The following is a 20,845-nucleotide window of genomic DNA, read 5'->3' on the forward strand; positions in this document are numbered from 1 at the left end:
CTTTGAACATTTGGAATGGATTTGTGCATGGCACATTCTACTTTGCTCAAAGAGCATAGCACCTTCTTTGATGTGGGCATGCAATGTTGAACAATCCTTTGCAATGTCTCCCACATCTCACAATAGATACTAAAATACTTCAGAGCGACCTTGAGAATGTCATTGTACTGCCTTCGTTCTCCAAAACAATGGTCTTTTAGATGAATGTACATTTGGCAATCAGGCTATGTGGCCAGCCCTTTAGAGTTACAGTTTTTGCAATACAGTTTGAATGCTTGACAGTTTAGCTCAAGTGAGGACCTCCATGAATGGTACCTTACGTTGCCAGGCAGCCATCAGAATCTTCCTAAGACAATTCAATTGGAAGTGGTTTAAATTTCTGACATGGTTGTGGTAGACCATCCAGGTTTCACTGGCTCTATTATATGTTGCCTGAATCACTTTAGACAAGTCACTTCATTTCTCTGGGTTTCTTTGTCTGGAAAATGGGATAATGACATTATTCAACTAGGTTGTTTTACTGATCAAGTGGGAAGGTACATTTAAAGTACTTTATGACTTGGAATTACAGATTTAAAAGATCATACTATTTACAGGTAGTAGAGATCTTTAAAAATCACCTAGTCTCCTTCCTTATTTTTCAGATGAGGAAACTAATCTTCAGAGAATAGATGTCCACTTATCCTATATCATGCAACTAATAAATAGTAGTACCAGGATTTCAATTAGTTTTCTTGCCACAATTTAAAATTGAGGCAATTCTTCCTTAGTAAAACACTTTGGATTTTTGAAAACTGTAATATTACATTTTCAGTCCCTCACCTCCATTCTTCTCCAAGCTAAACTTTTTTTTTTGTTTCCTCAGATGATTCCTCTGGTACAGTTTTTAGTAAGCTCACCATTCTACTCTCCCTCCTCTGGACATGTTCCAGGTAGATACGTCCCATAATACCCAGTCCCTGGAATTGAACATAGTATTCCAGATGAGGTCCAGCCAGGGTAGAGTATAATAACTTTATCTGTTAACCTGTTGTTGTGGATGCTATTTTTTAAGTTAGGACCTGTAATTTCATTCATGTAGCACAGGGGTGGGGAACCTGCAGCCTCGAGGCCACATGTGGCCCTCAAGGTCCTCAAGTGTGGCCCTTTAACTGAATCCAAACTTCATAGAACAAATTCCCTTAATAAAAGGATTTGTTCTGTAAAAATTAGACTCAGTCAAAAGGTCACACTCAAGGACCTAGAAGGCCATATGTGGCCTCAAGGCTGAAGTTTCCCCACCTCTGATATAGAGAATCCCCTAAGGGGGCTTTATTTACCAATGCAGAGCAGCAACTATTCTGTAAGTTAAAGTCTTATAGAGTTGCTTGGGGGACACTAAGAGGTTACCTGACTCACCCAGGGTCACAGAGGCAATATGAGTTAGAAGCAAGACTTGAACCAGTTAGTTTTCACTCAGAGGCTTATGCTTTATCAGTTATGCAAGATGGCATTTTTATCTTATATTCTACTCTGGGTCTGTTAAAGTCCTAATAATACAACCTAAAATTAGCTTTTGGGGCTGTTTGATTAGATGGTGTTGTTTTTTTTTTTATATTGAAATTGAAATTCAACCAAACCCAAAAATCCTTTTCACAAAAATTGTTCACCTATCTTTAATAAAATTCCAAGTGTTAAATACATGTGAATTTTTGTTGTTGTTATTTTATTATTATTGGGAAGCCAGTGAACAGAAACATAAAGTGTTACCTGTTTTTAGCAGTGATGCTATGGAAGTGGGCAGAATCTAAAGCACAGAGGGCTACTAGGAGGATACTACTGCTCTAAAGTAAGCATTAAGGAAGTATGGATTATCTCAACCAGATTCCAATTGTAAATTGTAAATTCCTTGCAGGAAAGAACTAAGCCATATCTCTGTAACATTTCTCATTGTACAATACTAGCTCATCATAGGAGCTTTTTAAATACTTGTTGATTGATTGATTTCCAATTAATTAGAGGCAGGTAGATTGCACAGTGGCTAGAGCACTGGTCCTGGAGTCTGGAAGACTTAAGTTCAAATCCAGGTTCAGATACTTACTAATTGTGTGACCCTCAGCAAGTCAGTGAATCTTTGTCTTCCTCAGTTTCCTCAGCTATAAAATAGGGAAAATAATAGAACCTATTTCCCAGATTGGTTGTAATTATTGAATAACTATAAAACACTTCACATAGTGCTCAGTATATAGAAAGTGCTTAATAAATTAAGAATAGCATTCCACTAAACTCCTGTGTTGGTGCTTTATGGTATGGAAGCACTTCTGGTTTCTCAAACATATGCCAACAGATTGTAAGATCTCTACTGTCTCACCAAAATGGAAAGGATTTCAAGACTCATCACAAGGTCTGAGGAAGATTTAAATTTAGTGGGAGAAGATCAGTTAATCAGGTAAGGATTTTGTTGTTGTTGGCTTTAGCAACTCAGAAATTATCTATTAAAGTTGTATAATCTGTTGTGGTGGAAGTAATGTTCACAATAATAAGATTAAAAATGTTTTGAAATATAGAAAATATGGAAGGGCAGCATATATGTATTTCTTACCCTTTAACTTAGATTACCAGGTCTTTAAGAGAAGTCCTTGGGAATCTTGAGTATTTTAATAAAATAATAATTCAGTATTTTTTTAAGTTTTGGATATCCTAGATTTGGGTATGTTTTCCATTGACATAGACCACAGCCCTTGTGTATCTTATTGAACAGTTCCATGAGTGATCATGGATGAAAACAAAACAAAACAGAAAAAGGGTATTTTCTGGTGGCCAACCTTCTGGTGATTCAGTTTACCATATTCCACTACCTTTTATTAAATGACTACTGTGTGCAAAGTCACTATGCTAAGTTCTGTGAATACAAAGACCAAAATTAAAAAAAACAAAAACATCAGCTTTATGACCACAAAGAGCTAAAACTTTCTAAACTTAGGTTGGCTGCTCCTTGAAGATAATTTATCATAGAGTCCATACTTAGGTTAGAAAAGATCTTAGAAATCACCCAATATAAACCTATCACTTTACGGTTGAGGAAAGTGAGACCCAGAGAGATTGAATGATTTTCCCAAGGTTATACATGTAGTAAATAGGAAAGCTTGGATTTGCACCAAAATCTTCTCTACTCTGAATGCAGTGTTCTTTCTGCTAATCACATTGACTCCCTTGAGGCTATTGTATCTTAGTCGGACCCTGAGTGCCTCTGGGACAAATAAAGTCTAAAAAGAAAATGAAGTGCTCTATATTTATAGATGCTTTATGAAAATTTCACAGTGTTCAAAGTCATTAGCTAATGTCTGTGGAAATATTTCAAAAATGATAAAGAGTGATAGAAATGGATTCTATTTCTGCTGTTATTATTATTTTTATCATTAGATAAAACTTAGATTCCATAAGAGTTTATTGACATCATAGAGGAAAGAATGTAAATCAAGATGGCTAATATGAGCATATTTATGAAAATAGGAATATAAATAGAAATCTATATTAGAATTTAACAAACTTGGTCCACATCCCAAAGTTAAGATCACCACATTATTGTCAGAACTGTTTTTGAAAATAATTAATTGAAAGGAAAAAGGAAAACTCCTATGATTAAAATATCAAATATAATCTTTTAGATCTAAGATGGCTAAAAAAAATCAGGTTTCTTTTAAAAATATATACTAATGTCAGTCACTGTTCAGGAATTTCATCAATAGGACTACATCCCCTTTAAACTTTCTTTGGGGGCAAGGTCGTGTGTCTGCATTTTGAAGGATTTGCTGTTAGATGCAATATTGGATGGGTTTACTCATATTTTCTTTCTTTTTTATTGCAAATTAAACATATTTTTCCAAATAGCTCAGCTTTGGGGGAAATGGGAATTGTGAGTAGCTGGATGCTACTGGGTTCTTTAGCCCCTCACAGTGACAGAGGGCTCTAGATGGCCCAGGGATTGGGGACAACACGCTGTTCAGAGTCTCTCCTTTTTCCATTCCTAGTCACCCTATGACTCTCCCAGTTGGGCATAGGAAACTCCAGTTGATGGGGCCAGCCCCCTTTGTTAGGGACTGGGCTTATCAGTACCTTATGGATAGGAAAGAATGTGGGAAGATGGGCAGCCTGACCTGTGGAGGAGATCATTCTGGAGAGTTCATCAAGAAAAATGAAGACATGGGCAAGGGAGACACTAGACTTGGGGTGGGGGAGGGAATCCTTGATCTAGTAGCTTCAAGATGTTTGTCAGGATGGCACCCTGCCTGTGGGCCTGCCCTGCCCAATGGAAGGCAGATGATGTGTGATCCAGCTTGGTCTGATTGATTATGTGGGCAGTTGGAGAGGGTAGGGTACTCAGGGCATCCTATTGGGGATCATCTGGAGGCTGCATGAGTAGGGCATCCAAGTGTCCAGGGTGCAGTGAGAGGAGCAAGTCTGAGATTGTTGCACTGACTTCTCTTAGCAGCTGGTTGGCTGGATTCCTGGTTTTTTTCTGGGGCATCCCCAGATCCTGGAGAATCAGGACTGCTCTCCCTAAGTGTTTTTGGTTGCTTCTTCTGTGCATCAGTAGAGGAGTGGTCAAATGGACTGCAAAGACTCAGGAGTTTTTCACGTCTTTAGTGGTCAAAGCCAGTGTTCCAACCTATCCAAATGCTGCCCCCTCCCCACTGTACAAAGCTAAAATCATCTAAACCTTATTTTCTAAGAACATTAAATTCTTTCTGATGAAAGAACAGCAATGGGCAGTAACATATGGCTACTTTATAATAGATACAAGGGAAAAGAAATGCTAATTAAAGCAAGTTTTTTTCTCCATATACCAAGAAGTATACTCAAAATAGGAGTGATTTATTTTTTACACACTCCTCCTATAGGATACGTAAACAATCTCTAATATTGTCTCACTGATAAGAATAATTAACAAGAAACTGACACTTTTTAAGAAGTCTTATTTGAGCACCTTGCTCTATTCTGTTTATCTTTACCTATTTCTTAATGCCTAAAAAAAAAAAATCTGGTCAATACTCCTAACCAGTTTTTAAAATTTTTTTTTACTAGGTATTATCCTTAAGTTATATAGCTAATTTTTTCTCATTTATTATAGGTATTGATGATTGCTTTGCTCATCTTAGAATCAGGTCTAAACTCTTAAGAAAGGAAATCATTTACTAAAGCTTTTTCTATCAGGGAGAAATAGAAATAGTAATAGAGGACTTTTCATGGTCTGTTGATTTTTTTCCTTTCTCTTCATCCTATCTCTCCTCTGACTGGACTTTCCTGCTGTAAGAGTTACTCATTTTGAAAGAACAACAGCACCTGATTCTTGTAGTTTCAGCAGACTTTTAGACTTGCACTGAGTTCTCCATATTTAATTTTCTTTTATACTAAGCCCAATTCAATTCCAAAAACATTTGTAAAGTACCTACTATATACAAGATGCTGCCCAGAGCCCATCTTATTCAAGTGTGTGTGTGTGTGTGTGTGTGTGTGTGTGTGGGAAACAACAGCACCATCATAGCTGTCCTTCCCCTTCCTTGTTTTCTTTTTGCCCCTCTCTTGATTCTAATTGCCCAGTCTCAAGGAACCTGCCAGATGAAAAAAATCTGTATCATTGGCTGTTTGTATCATTTGGATAAACTGGGAGTCTCCAGTTAAAGTGTTCCAGTGATCTGGAGGACTACTAGAAGCTACTTTATATTTCATTACTGCATATTGAAGTCTTCTTAGCCTTATCATCTGATCTGCTCCTATGCCCTAAAGACCTCTGGTCTCTTTACTTTTCCTGCTTCATCTTTAGGTTTTCTGGCCTGTTCCATTGCTGTGTAACTCTTATTATATATGCATCATCTCATCAATTGGAGTTTGAGCTCCTCCAGACTAGGACCTATTTCATTATTTTCTTCTGTGTATCTCTAGTGTTTAAGATATGATTTTTTTTTCACAGTTCTTTTCTTCAGGGTACTGGGTATACAAAATGGAAAACCTTCCTCAAAGGTCTTATGCTGTTTGGAGGGGAAGAATAGAAGAGTGAGAAGGAAATATTAAATGTATATAAATAAATGAGATACATTGTAGAAAAAATGTACAGTAAAAAGGAGAACTAAAGACAAAGAGCTCAAAGTGAACCTGAGGAAAGAAATACCTTTATTTCAGCTTTTAGAATATTTAGGCATATCATGGCTAAAAGATAAATTAATCCATATAAAAAAAATTATCAGTATCTCCACATATGCTCATCTGTTGCTCCAAAAAGTATTTTGCAATTAATTTCACACTCAAGACACTGAAGATATTCTAGGGTCTCAAAGAAGATTTTTCATATGCTCCCATAGAGATTTTTATCCTACAAAGATATTTATTTAGTGGTCCCATGTCTATTTGAATTTGACACCACTGGTCTGATAGTCCACCACCTATCCAATGAAGAAACTATAGGCAACTAAAACATACTAAAATAATGTTTTGTTTTATTTTCTTTCTTAAATATCTAAGACAAAAGGGTCACCAAGAAATTACTCTCACAACCTAAAGTCCCACAGTATGTAGACAGAAATGATTGGTTTTGAAATATAATTCACTTAACTAAGCAATTCAAAATAAAAGCTGAAGAGACCATCATTTATAGTTTCTTTATGTTTTAAACTTTACACCCAGGTAATATAGAAAACAGTATATATTCTTCTGTTGTAATTTTTTTCCTTGTCGTATATTAGATATATTCAAAGTTAGAAAATATACTAGATTTATCCAAATTATAAGTTTTTGCTTTTTTTTGTTAAAATATAAACTTAAAAATATAATTATATAAATCAGCATTTCCTTTATCAATATTACTTCCTGGCTTTGTTTCAGGGAATGAGGTCGTTTATCATGGTTGATAATTCACTTTAGAATAGAGCATTTAATATGAACTCTAATAATAAATTCAGATCAGCTAATGCTGCTTCTACAGAACTCATCCCAAAATATGTTCTGAGGGTAAATTGGATTATTATGAAGTAACAAGTTTCTGGAAATGATATTTCAGGAAATTAAAGTTCAGTGGCCTTGGACATTCTGTACTGAAAACTTTGATCCACTTTTAGTCAAGCAATTTTACCTTGTAGTCTAACATCTGTGGCAAGTATCCACTTTAAAGAGTCACATATATTTTTGTAGAGTGCAAAAATTTATCCAAGTAATAATTGCTTTGCAAAATTAATCTTTAATTAATTATCTTTCTCATAAAAGTAGAGTATTAAATGTCCACTAACTCATTTAAAAAATAGGTCCAAAAAATCATTTTTATGTATATTGTCTCCATAAATGCAGATCACAAACCATGCATATCTATCCTGAGTAACTCTTTTCCAGGTCCTCTTATAAATTCACTGCTTTGAGTTGCCAATTTCACTTCCTAAGCTGTATGAAAGAAAAGGCATCTAGTTGTAACCCTCTAGAGATAAGAAAAGGTTAAATGACTGAGTACATTGAATAAATGAAGCTTTGATCAAGGTCCTTATCTCATTGGCCAGTGCTTTATCTCTTAGAAGATACAATCTCTGATGAGGACAGGCAATGACTACATCCATTTGAATGAACGCTTTGCAAATTTTTCAAGTTAAGTAAGAATAAGTTATAAAGGAGATTTGAAGTGATCACAAGTAAAATAAAATGTAGCTCTCGGTTTTCTCTTCTCTGGTTTCATCTAAACATAGTAGAATAGCTTGTAAAAATTTGTTCATCTTAAAAGTCTCCAGGCAAGAATTGTATCTGATGATTTTCAGTATAGCAGTTTCTTGTAGTTTATTTCCTAGCTGCTGAAAAGATTTCATCTTGGCAAGTAATACACTCTTCACTCTAATGCTGTAACTAGCGAAGCTATAACAGCTGAGGAAATAGGGGAAAAGTCAAAAGTCCATTCAGCCCATTAGTTTTTCGTTTTCTTGTATTAATGCCAGCTTTACTCAAGACAACATCTAATTGATTTTAAATGACCACAGTGTCTGCTTCAACAACCTTGCCTAGCAGACCATCTCTAATATTTATCAGTCTATGAGAGGATGTGTTCAGAATTTGATTTTCCAATTTAATGAACTTGTCATTTTCCTGTTTTGTTCTATCCCACTTTTCAAATATTTCCTTCAAATTGCCTGTAGCATATTTTTCTTTTACTTCTTGTTCTGTGGTTCACTTGAAAGAATCTTCACTTCTTATATTTGAAATGAACCTGTAGGATTATTTTTTGTGCTATAGAGAAAGTCATCCAAAGTCAAACTCTAGTTCCAGTTAAACTTTCCTTGATCCCTATTAGGAGATGTCAGAAATAGTTCAGTTAATGTGCTAAGAGCTTACGCGTGACAGATATGATCCAAAATTGTATTACATATGGAAAGAGTATAGATATAAATTCATATGTCAAGCAATATAGGTTAAATTCTAGTTCCAATATTCTGTGTATTCATTTTGAAATATTTATGAAGTCAGATTTATACAACAAAATGTTAATGGTGATATAGATAACACATGTAGCACTTTAAGGGTTGCAAAGCCTTTCCTTACATTGACCCAGTGAGGTATATAGTACAAATGCTAATCCTGATTTTTGCAGAAGATGAAATAGGTTCTGAGCAATCAACCGATTTGTCAAAAATCACACTTAGAAAGTTTCTGCGGCAGTATTTGAACTGAGTTTTCCTAACTCACAGTATGGCACTGTAGCTACTAATAAGTCAGAGTTCTCAAACTTTGGCATGCTGTCTACAACACTCCCAAGTGAACTGAACTAGGTTAAAATGTAATTGGAAAGTGCTGGAAAAAATAAATACAAATATAATAGAACATAGATGATGGTGATGCGTGGTTTTCTAAGTTAGTATACAATAACTCACAGAATTCTTACATATGGTTTAATGGCCCCTATTTCTAGTCAAGTTTGACATTACTGCTTAACCAACCCGCCCTGGATTTCTTTAGGCTTAATTTCAATTTGTGACTGTTTAAAAATGTATCTGAGTGCATTTATTCTTGTAAGTTGTGTCCAACTCTTTTTGAACTCATTTTGGGGTTTTCTTGGCAAGATATTGAAGTGGTTTACCATTTCCTTCTCTGGCTCTTTTTACAGATGAGGAAACTGAGGCAAACAGTTTCAAGTAACTTACTAAGAGTCACACAGCTATTAAGTATCTGAGACTAAATTAGAACTCAGGAAGATGAGCACTCACTCCACTGGATCACCTAGTTGTAAATGCAATACAGATAAATGTAAAGTCTTATAAGTGTCCAAAAAGCTACCACACAACTATGAGATTGGGGAAGTATATCTAGACACCATTTCATATGAAGAGTACTTATATGTTTCAGTGGGCTGAAAACTGAAAATAAGGCAAATGTGTACCATGAAATCAAAAACAAAACAACCAACAACAAAATTGAATGTGCCTTTAGATTGTACTGATAGAAGCATAGAAGGCAGTATGACATAGTAGAGACAGTGCTTACTGATCTTAGACTCAGGGAAATATGAGTTGAAGTCCTGACTTTGCCACTTATTTGCTCTGTTAACTGTAGACAAGTTACCAAGTCTTAGTAGAGTAGTTTTAGGAGGATTGCCTAAATTTGATCCAGTTTCCTATCAGTCATTTGGGTGGAGTTCCCTCACTTATGAAATCAAATATCTTTGATACTGTTTCAACATATAATAGAAGCACAGTATCTGGAATGAAGGAGATGACAATTTATTTTATTCTGCTAATTTCAGATCACATCAAGAGTATTGTTAAGTTTTAGCTACCACATTTTTTTAGGAAGGAAAAGCGGACAGTATCCAGGTAAAGGTGGCTAGAATGATAAAGGACTTCTGAACCTTTATATAGCAATAGAAGGAGTAGTTGAAGAAGTAGGGATTGTTAACAAGTAGGGATTAAGTCATATAGGTGGCTCTGTGGAGAGATTAGTGCATTCGGAGTCAGGAAGACGTGAGTTGAAATCTGCCTCAGACACATAGGAAATGTGTGACTGGAAAATTCACTTTACCCTCTGTAAGTACCCATCTAGTAGCAGTATCTTGAGGATAAAGGAGCTAACACATATAAAGGGTTTATTATTTCTATTAGCATAGAGAAAAGAACTTAAGAGGAGGATATGTTAACTTTTGAGAATTTGAAGTATTGCATGTAGAAGAAGAATTAGAAATTTTTTCCTGATATCATGATCAAGATGTCAATGTCCCCTTTCATGATCAAAATATCAATGTCCCCTTGATATCATGGGTAGATCTAGGAAAAGAGGGTAGAAGTTACTGAAATGCAGATTAATATTTTTTTTCTGATTAAAAATGTTTTGACAGAGTAATTGAGAAGTAGATTGGAAAATAGTTCAATTTCCTCAGAAGTATTTTTTCCAAGAAAAATAGTTCCTTTTCATCAGAATATTAAAATTTAGGCTTGATGGATCTTTATTAAAAATGTTGTTAAGGGTAGTTTGAGTCAGGTAAGAATTAGAATAAATGACATTTGACACCTCTCTATGTCTGTCTATGATTCTCTCTACTCCAATAAACTAATTTTATAGATGGGGGAAAGGAGATCTAGAGAGGATAAACAGCTTGCCAAAAACCACATCTCTGGTTCATGACCTAGTCAGGAATTGAACTTAGGGGTTCTGATTCTTAATCTTCCTTTTTTTAAAAAAAATAAATTTCTTTATTTAAAAGATTTTTTATTCTGCACTTACCAAGCACTAACAAATGAATATTTATATATACAAAGAACAGAAAAGTTGGTCATATATGAAATATAAATTCCTACTATACAGGGCTTGCTTTTAAATCTATCTATCTATCTATCTATCTATCTATCTATCTATCTATCTATCTACCTATCTATCTATAATTTTAAAAGTGCATCTAATAAATTCAGCCTACTGCTTTCAGAGTAATCCTTCATGTATGTGGTTCCTTTTGTTCTTCTGTGCATTTTCCCTTAAATTCTTCAATGACTTTCTTTTCCTTTTTTTTTTCTTGTAGCAATAACATTTGCCCACTTTCCACTTTAGAGTCTTTCTTCCATTGGGAAAAAAAGAAAAAAAACCTTAAGCAAATAAGCATATCAAAGCAAAACAAATTCACACATTGGTCATGTTTGAAAATGTCTCATTCTTTACATTGAGACTTCTACCTCTCTGTCACGGAATAGATAGCTTGCTTCATCATGGGCCCTCTGGAATTGTGGTTGGGTTAATATTCCACTGATTGGAGTTAAGTTATCAAAATTGTTTTTTTCTTAACATTTAGGCTGTTATATAAATTTATGTTCTAGTTCTTCTCACTTTCTATAGCTTCATACAAGTCTTTCCATGATTGTCTGAAACCACCCCTTTCGTAATTTCTTGTGGTGCAGTGATTCTATTATACCATAATTTGCTCAGTCATTCCCTAATTGATGGCAATCCCTTTATGTTCTTTTAAAAAAATTTGTATATTGCAAATACCTTGTATTTGCATTTGAAAGTATTCACTACTCTTTGCTGTGTTCTTCAGGAATTATTTCAAGTTTTTCGTTTTATTAAAAGTCCATGTTGTCCCACATTGGATTTATTCTGTTTTGCCAGGTATGTTATTTTTGATTCTAAGACTTTTTCTTTTGCCTTTGGGAATATCATATTCCAAATTCTTTTTTCTTTCATTGTGGTTACTTGCAAGTCTTATATGATCCAGACTGTGGCTCCTCTGTGCTTGATCTCTCTATTTCTGCCTGCTTGTAGTTTTCTTCCCTTCTCTTCCACCCCTCAACCAGGGAGCTCCTGATTTGGGCTATGATGCACTTGAAGTACTCATTTTCAAAGTTCTTTCAGGAGATACCTGGTAGATACTTTTAAAGCTTCGTTTTCTCTTCTTCTTCTAATAGGTTTAGACTGTTTTCATTAACAATTCCTTGAAAGACAGTAATTAAGCTTATTTTTCAGGTAACTCAATAATTTTGAGATTATCTCTACATGAACTGTTTACCAGATCATTTGTTTTTAATAACAGATACTTCAGATTTTCTCCTACTTTTTCAATTTTTTGGTTTGTCCTAGGATTTCTTCTTTTTTTTATTGATTTTTTTTTGTCCATTCCAATTTTGAATGAGTCTGTATTTGAATATAAGTAACTCCTGTACTGCACTGGTTTTTCTCCTTCTAAATTTTCTCTTATTCTACCTTTCTGACTTGGATATTATTGACGCCATAATATTCTTTATTGTTCATGTGATATCCAGTTTACTCATTTTTCTACCTTTACTTTCTTAATTGGTACTTTGTGTCAAGGCCTGATTCTGGGTACTTCTAGAAGGAATGGTGGGGCCTTTTCTGGTTCTGGTCTCTGATCATCTTGGGTTGTGCCACTACTTCCTTTTTCTATTGAGTGCTATGTATTTCAAGAATTTCAAAAGTGGCTTGGATTTAGTGAACTGCAAACTTTTAGTGCCTTTAGGTATCTGTTCTAGGCTAAGTCTGACCCCTGTCCTCTTGATCTGAACTTTGTAGGCTCCCTTTGTAGTTTGGAGTCAGAAGAACACTGGAGCTTTAGTCCCCAACATTTCTTGGTGTGTCCCAGGTTTTTGCACCTGTCTTGTTGTCCCTGATGAACACAACTTAAGGATCCATGTTTGCCTGGCTTGCCTTTTGTCTGTGCACTCAAAAGCTCCCATGCATTACGCTCTTGAGCTGTGTTTTTCTAGATAGATCCCCTTCCTTAGTGCATATAACCTTTTGTCTATGTGAAGACCTGTGCTCTAAAAATGTACTTACTATAATTTCTTTTTCAATTTCTACGTCATTACTTGGCACTATCCTCTTTTATCATTGTTCCCAGAGTAGTTTTAACTGAGGTAGGCTACTCTGCTCCCTCATTCTGCTGTCTTGCCCAGAAGTTCCTCCATTTATTATTATTTTTTTATCCACTCAGTATCCTTGTAATTTTCTGGACCAAAGTGCCCCCCCCCTTAGATATGACTCCTTTTTATGTTGTCGCTTCCATTAGATTGTAAATTCCTTGAGGGCAGGTTAGTTAGCCATTCAATAAGCATGTTTTAAGTGTCTGTTATATTTTAGGTACATTTCTCAGAAATGGGGATATTAAGAAAGGCAAAAGACAGTCCTTGGACTCAAGGAGCTCACAGGCTAATAACAGAGACCTGAAAATTATTTTACAATGTATATACAGGATACATTGGAGATAATCAAGAAAGAGAAGACACTAGCATTCAAGGGAATCAGTAAAGCTTCTTATGTAAGAATTAATTTTAGCAGAGGTGTTTAAATTTGCATTTCTCTAATCAATAGTGATTTAGAGCATTTTTTCATATGACTATAGACAGCTTTGATTTATTGTCTGAAAACTACCTGTTCATATCCTTTTACCATTTATCAGTTAGGAAACAACTTGTATTCTTATAAACTTGACTCACTTCTTTATATATTTGAGAAATGAGGTCTTTATCAGAGACATTTGCAGTGAAAAATTGTTTCCCAGCTTTCTGCTTTCCTTCTAATCTTGGTTGCATTGGTTTTGTTTGTGCAACACCTTTTTAATTTAATATAATTAAAAGTATCTGTTTTGCATTTCATAATGCTCTATATCTTTTGTTTGGTCATAAATTCTTCTATTCTCCATCAGGCTTATAGATAAACTACTCTATGTTCCGCTAATTTGCTTATGGTGTCGCCCTTTATATCTAAATCATGTAGCCATTTTGACCTTATCTTGGTATATACAGTGTGAGATGTTGATCCATTCCTAGATTCTGCCATACTATATCCCAGTGGTTTTTGACAAATATTGAGTTCTTATCCTAGAAATGTGAGTCTTTGCCCTTGTCAAACAGTAGATTACTATGTTCATTTAATACTGTGTCTTGTGTACCTAATCTATTCCACTGATCCATGACTCTGTTTCTTAATCAGTACCAAATAATTGTGGTGATTGCCATTTTATAATATAGTTTTTGATCTGGTATAGTTAGATCACCTTCCTTTACATTTTTTCATCAATTCCTTTCATATTCTTGACCTTTTGTTCTTCCAGATGAAATATCATTATTTTTTTCTAGCTCTAAAAAATAATTTTGGTAGTTTGATTGGTATGGCACTAAATAAGTAAATTAATTTAGGTAGAATTATCATTTTTTTTATTATATTAGCTCAGCTTACTCATGAGTAATTGTTATTTTTTCTAATTGTTTAGATATGCCTTTATTTGTTTGAAAAGTGTTTTCACATTGTGTTCATATAGTTCCTGAGTTTGTCTTGGCTGCTAGGCTCCCAAATATTTTATATTGCTTACAGTTATTTAAATGGAATTTCTCTTCTTTATCTCTTGCTGCTGGGCTTTGTTGGTAATGTATAGAAATGCTGATGATTTATGTGGGTTTGTTTTACATCCTATGATTTAGCTAAAGTTGTTAATAATTGCAAGTAGTTTTTTAATTGGTTCTCTAAGATTCTCTAAGTATATCATCATATCAACAGATAGGTAATTTCACTTATTGTTTTCCATACCTGGCATTCTCTCCTTTTCCATCTCTGTCTCCTGGCTGCTCAGACTTCCATTAAGTCCTAGCTAAAACCCCACTTTCCAGAAGTCCCCTTTCTGGAGCTACTTTAATTCTAGCGCTTTCCTCTGTGATTATTTCCTATTTATCTTTTGTGTATCTTTTTTTTTGTGCATAGTTGTTTGCATGCTTTATCTTCCTATTAGATTATGAGTTCCTTGAAAGAAGAAACTGTTTTTTACCCTTTCTTGTATCTCTACTACTTAGCATAGTGCCTAGCACATAGTAGTGCTCACTGAATGCTTTTTGACTTGACTTTTTTTTTTAAGTAGTGGGGAATGGGAGGGACAAAACTATTGCTATCAATTGAAAAAATTAAAATTTAATTTTTAGAAAAAGTATCCTAGAATGCCTAATGACTAGTAACACTGGCCAAGGTATTTAAAAGGAACTGAGCTGAATTTAAGAGGACAGGTTGGAAAAATTCTTTTGGAAAAAAGGAATCTCTTCAGAAGGAGTTTGGTCACTTTTCTCCTCAGTTCCCTGGTCTAACATGTTTGTATGCACTATTAGTGCAGAAAGGCAAATTAAGTTAGCATAGCTAAAAAGCGCTGGTGAGAAGAAAGTGGTAGTGAGCAACTGGATACAAGAGCAATTCCAATGAGCTGTTGATTGTATCAGTCTTCTGGTATATTTGTATGATGCTGTGAGTTCCTGAATCATCTTAACAAATTTAATACTTACCTAGCAGGGGTTTTTACAAGGGATAGTGTGAAATGGAAAAGCATTTATTAAATGCTTATCCTCTATTAGCCATTGCACTAAACACTGTCACTACAAATTGAAAAATGCAACACAATGCCTTCAAGAAATACACCTTCTCATTGAGGGAAACACACATGAGTGTTCAGCTGCAGGATAGATGGAAAACCTGATGTACCTGAGGATGCAATGGAATTGTCCTTGTCTGCTCCTTGGTTGGAGTGGCTAGAGGCAAAAAGTTTTCCAAAATCTTGGGCCAGTCTTTTTCTAGTCTGAGGAAGATCATAAAGTGTGAGTACATTGATGTTTGCTGGTTTGTGTTGAATATCAAAAGAAATAACATAAAATGCTTTATAAATATTTAAAGCTATTTTTATTATTATCAATATTACATTGCTTTGTCACATTTCTTAAAATTCTTACTAAACTTATGTACAGTATGTTTTTATAAATGGCTGTTAATAGAAATGCACTAGAGTAGGAATGAAAAGTTTTCCTAGAGGTTTGGAGGCTATGAATCAGAATTTAATTTTAATAAATATATGTCAGACCCTAAGAGAAGAATCTGGAATACCATATTCAGAACGGCAGAGCCAAGATGAGAATGACAGTTAGTTCTAGAAGACCCTGAAAGAGAAGCCCAGGAAGCCAAGGTCAGTAGAGAACTTTCTGGTGATGTGCAATGTGCAAAGCTGACAGAGAGAATGAATGTTTGAGTGAGAGTATATGAGTAAGCCTTACTACTGTTAGGGATCCAGCGTTGGTCACTCATAATGAGCATGTAAGAATTTTTTAAAAAAATTCTTCTAATTTGATCCTCACAGACCTGTGAGATAGGTGCCTTTTCTCTCTTTATAGAAGTAAATGGAAGTGGTGGGAGGTCAAGTGAGTCCAGGGAAATACAATTAAGAAGTTTTTGAGGCATCATTAGAACTTGTTGCCTCACTCCAAGGCTAATGCCATATCTGTGATGCCACCTAGCTTCCTCTAAAATAAACAACATTTTTTTTTGTCTACACACCCAAACTGGGAGATAATGAAAGCTTGGCTTCAGTCAAACCACCAATTACGGTTAATTTGTGACCTATTTTTAAACAAAGAAAACCAACAAAATTTCTCTGTGAACAGATGTTCTATCTAATTTTTGTGCTCTGGGGAGAAGTTTGGAATATCATATTGTGCCAGTGGTCCCATATCTATTTCTGCCTCCTCTCCAACAATAGAAATGAGGAGGGAATAGAGATGAGCCTCTGTCAGGGTCAATGAGCAGTGTCTTGAACATAGTAGGTACATAGCAAGTTTGTTGAGATAAATCAACTGTGTCCAAGAACAGATGGCCAAAGATTGCATCTATTCTCTTTAAAAAAAGATTGGATATGAAGGGAAAATGAATTTCCTTTTTCTTCATTTGTCTCTTTATGCTTCTCCATTTTGTCTTTGGAACCCTCAATTTAATTTAATAGCCCACAATCCACTCCCTATATGGGAATGAGTCCATGTATATTTGTACCCAGGTGACCCCTACTCCCCCTAAAATGCTTACCTGTTTATTTAGAAAGGCAAAATTCTCCACAGGAAAGATAGCACTCTGAATGGAGGGATAGACAACAACCATTTAACAACTGACAGATTTTTTTTTCTTTTCGCCTTATTCCCTAGAAATCTGTCTGCTATGGTCCCGCATGCCGTTGTTAGCAATTAGTTGTTTCTCACAGCAATAGCCTATAGTTAATGTTCATCATTGGCTATAATACAAACACAACCCAAGAGCTTTGAAAGAGTAAATTACTAATTACCATCCGGGTACCTTTCTTCCTCTAGGAAAAGAAACATGGTGAACATGGTTAACATTTTAAACATTTATTATGCAAATGAGATGTGACTATTAAGCAATAAGCAGGTTTTCAAATTTGGCCTATAGACTGGACTGCAGATTACCCAAAAAGGATCTTCAAGAGCATTTAGAGCAGAGGCAACATCATTAGAATAAATATTCCTCCAGGGAGATGTTTTGAAAGTGATATAACAGCATTCAGGTATGTTTGTTTTAAGCAGTGAACTAAAATCAGTTGTGTTAATTGTACCTATCATATCTGCATTGTACAAATCAGACTCTCCAGAATGGTTGTTTCATGGACCATGACAAATTAAGCCATCTTTTGGTGTTTTTTTGCCTTACATTGCTAGAGGTAATTAGGCTGTACAGTTGATAAGAGTACAGGAAAACCTGAGTTCAAATCTAACCTGTGACAATTAATAGCTTTGTGAACTTTGGCAAGTTATTTAACCTGTGCTGGTTTCATTTCCTTCACCTGTAAAATGGAAAAATTATAAAACTTAACTGCCATAATTTCTTTTTGAGGACAAAATAAGACAAATTAAAAAAAACAACTTGTAAAGTTTTCTATAAATGCTAGTTATTATTGTTATAATTATTTACAATTTATTTTTTAATTTTTCCTTTTTTATGATAATTTTTATTATGATGAATTTGAACAGCCATACTTTCATTTTTTGATATTAACACAGAAAAACAAAAACAAAGTCTGACATGAAAGAAACTTTACTCTAAACCATGTAGCCACTATGAAATCTGACAGCTGTCAGTGAATGTTAAGTTGAAAGGACAATGCTCGTGACTCTATGCTATAGGCAGAATTGACATTTACTTTTTACTACCTGAGACGCCCATGAGATGGCCATGGAGCACCTGTATATTTAATGGCACTGTGGCATAGGATAGCTCTTCAAAGGTAAAGAATCTCTCATAGATTGGGATCTTCATAAGTACTATGAAGGTTCACAGAGAATAGTGCTGGACCCGTCCTGTTATTTCCAGGAGCTACTCTGCTATTTCAGTTACATATAAACAAGAGCAGCTTATACTCGTCCCTCAAAAGAAACAGTTCTCTGTGAAATATGTGCAGTTTATTAAAATGATGCATTCTCTTCTATGACTGGTTTTGCTCATCTGATGTCATTAGTTTTACATAAAACCCAATCTGATTGGTAGTGGAAGATAAATAAACTAATACAAAATAAAGTTAGACTGTTTGGTTTATGATGGCATATGGCAGGTGTTTTTCTGTGTGTTAAGGGAAAAAAAAAAAGATGGGGGGTGATGGAGGCAGGTGCCATCATAGGCCAGATGTGGCAGGTGAAGCCTAAGCCCTATACAGGGCAGGGTGGGTGCTGGGAAGGCCCTGCAAAGGATTGAGCTCACAGCCTCGGGGTGCCCCAGCTGCTGGAGCTGCATTGGCCAGGGGACTCCCACGGGCAGACATCTGCTTTTCTGTCTCACCTGCCATGCACTGCAGCTGCCCAGACCACGTCCGCCTTATGGACTATAGCTTCACAGTGGACTTTCAGAATTTGAAGCATTGGTACCAGCAGCTCCAGCACCTGGCCAACTTCATTCAGAAGTGGCAGATTGAAAGGGACTTCTTAGAACAGCATCCCACACTGATGAATGAGACCCTGCTGGCCCTGCTGAGCCAAAGTTTACATCTGCTGAAGTTCAAGGGCATGGAGATCTACCATGGGACAGACACTGATGTGGGCCTGGGGTTTCTCAGAGAAATCATGGAGGTCAATGAGAAGCTCCCTGGAGCTCACAGGGAGGCAGAAACTGATGAGATTGAAGCCTTTGTTAGAGCTAAGCAGAAAGAATTGACTGAAGATTTGGGCAAAGCTTTCCAACAAGGTAATGTTCAGAAAGCCACAGAACTTAAAAAAAAACAAAACAAAAAAACGAAACTTTGTACATTTAGATGAAAAGCAAAACTAAAGAAGACCTCATCCTAACTGGAGATGGATGACAACTCTATACTGACTTTGTTTCCATTAAATTCTTGTATGGGCCCTTTTCTTTATGTATTTTGGTACATTGGGAATATGTGTGCTAAACACCTATTTTGGCATGGCTGCTTAACACATTACATTAAAGCTGGAAGGGCCTTAGAACAGGGAATGTCAGAGCTGGAAGGGCCCTCGCAAGCCATCTCATCTACCCCCCTCATTTTACAGAGGAGGAAACTGAGGCTCAGAGAGTGGAAGTGACTTGCCTAAGGTCACATAGCTAGTGTCAGAGATGGGATGGAACCTAGGCCCTCTGACTTTTTTTTTAACCATAATAGACTACATCCAAATGAACTATTTTTAAAATTGAATTAATTCTTAAAAAGTACAGGTTGTGGTTTGTCCTTTGTTCTGGAAGAGAACCATGACATCAGGGAGATGATGGCGCAACTTGCAATTGACTTTGATGTGAGTCAGGTTGTCCTGTGCAGTCACCAGCATCGCTTTCTCCTCCAGAGACATCTGGGTCCAGTGGCCAGATATAGTCAGAACTACTGGAGATGGCCTAGTATGCAGTGGGTGACCTTGGACCTTTTAAGCTGAGGTCTTTTCAGGTTCACACTTTGAGTAAGGCAAAGCCCATTCGGTGAATAGGTCTCTTTAAGAAGTAAGTCAAGGGATGGCCCTTTTAATAATAAGAATAAAGAATTAAGTGATCTGTTCAAGGCCTCACAACTACTAAAAGGTTCCTAAAAGATAAACTCCTTAAGGTTTTCCTGTTGTTTAGTCATTTCAGTCTTGTTTGACTCTTTGTGGCCCCATTTGGGGTTTTCTTGACAAAGATACTGGAGTAGTTTGCCATTTTCTTTTCCAGCTCTTTTTACAGATGAGGAAATTGAGGCAACTAGGATTCAATGTCTTGTCCAGGGCTACACTGCTAGTAAGTGTCTGAGGCCACATTTGAACTCAGGTCCTCCTGACTCTAAGCACAGCACCTAACTACCCATAAGCTACTTGAGTACAGGGCCTATTTTATCTTTAGTCTTTGTATTTCCATGACACTAACACAGTGACTTATATGTAGTAGATGATTAATAAATACTTATTTGTTGATTGGATTGGAAATGGTAAAAAAAAAAAAGACTTAAATGCAGGCATTGTCCTGCCTAGTAAAAGGTGCCCTTTCCACTTATACCACTCTGCTTAAAAAATGAGTTGAATTTCATTTTTCTCTTTTAAAATATTGGCCAAGTAGATAATTATGATTTGCCTTTAATACATTTGTTTTATTTATAGTTTCTACAGTACCAGTCCTGACCTTAGTGGAAAATAAATGTAGTTGTAAAATGACTCAAGAATTGTGAATTCATTGTGAAAAATAGCGTTAATAGTGAATACCAATCACAAACCTAAAAACATCTATTATGCATACATGTTCTTTATCTAATGTGGAAACAAATAAGTTCTCTATTATAATAGGCACTGTTGTGAAAAGATTAGGAAAACTGTTAATAATAGTAAGATGAGGAACACATTTTTTCAACAATAAATCCTTTTGGTTTAACAGATAAAGATGGTATGAAATTACTCACTATAATAAATGCAAATGTGCTCTATCACACTTATATCCTTCATAAGACAAATTCAATTATTAATATTTCATTAAACAATACGATTCAATTCATTTTAATAAAATACAATTTGTTGCAACCAAACTATGTGTATTATATTGTATGTCATGTTGTATGGTAGAAAGTTAATTAACA

The 20,845-nt window shown here is 35.5% G+C and overlaps 1 pseudogene; it reads left to right on the forward strand.

Moving 5' to 3' along the window:
- Window positions 1-16,963: 16,963 nt before the first annotated feature.
- On the forward strand, window positions 16,964-19,055 carry LOC144454871 (iron-sulfur cluster co-chaperone protein HscB pseudogene; annotated as a pseudogene).
- Window positions 19,056-20,845: the final 1,790 nt, after the last annotated feature.

Source organism: Phascolarctos cinereus, unplaced genomic scaffold (assembly GCF_003287225.1).
Source record: "Phascolarctos cinereus isolate Bilbo 61053 unplaced genomic scaffold, phaCin_HiC Scaffold_7;HRSCAF=346, whole genome shotgun sequence".
Lineage (NCBI taxonomy): Eukaryota > Metazoa > Chordata > Mammalia > Diprotodontia > Phascolarctidae > Phascolarctos > Phascolarctos cinereus.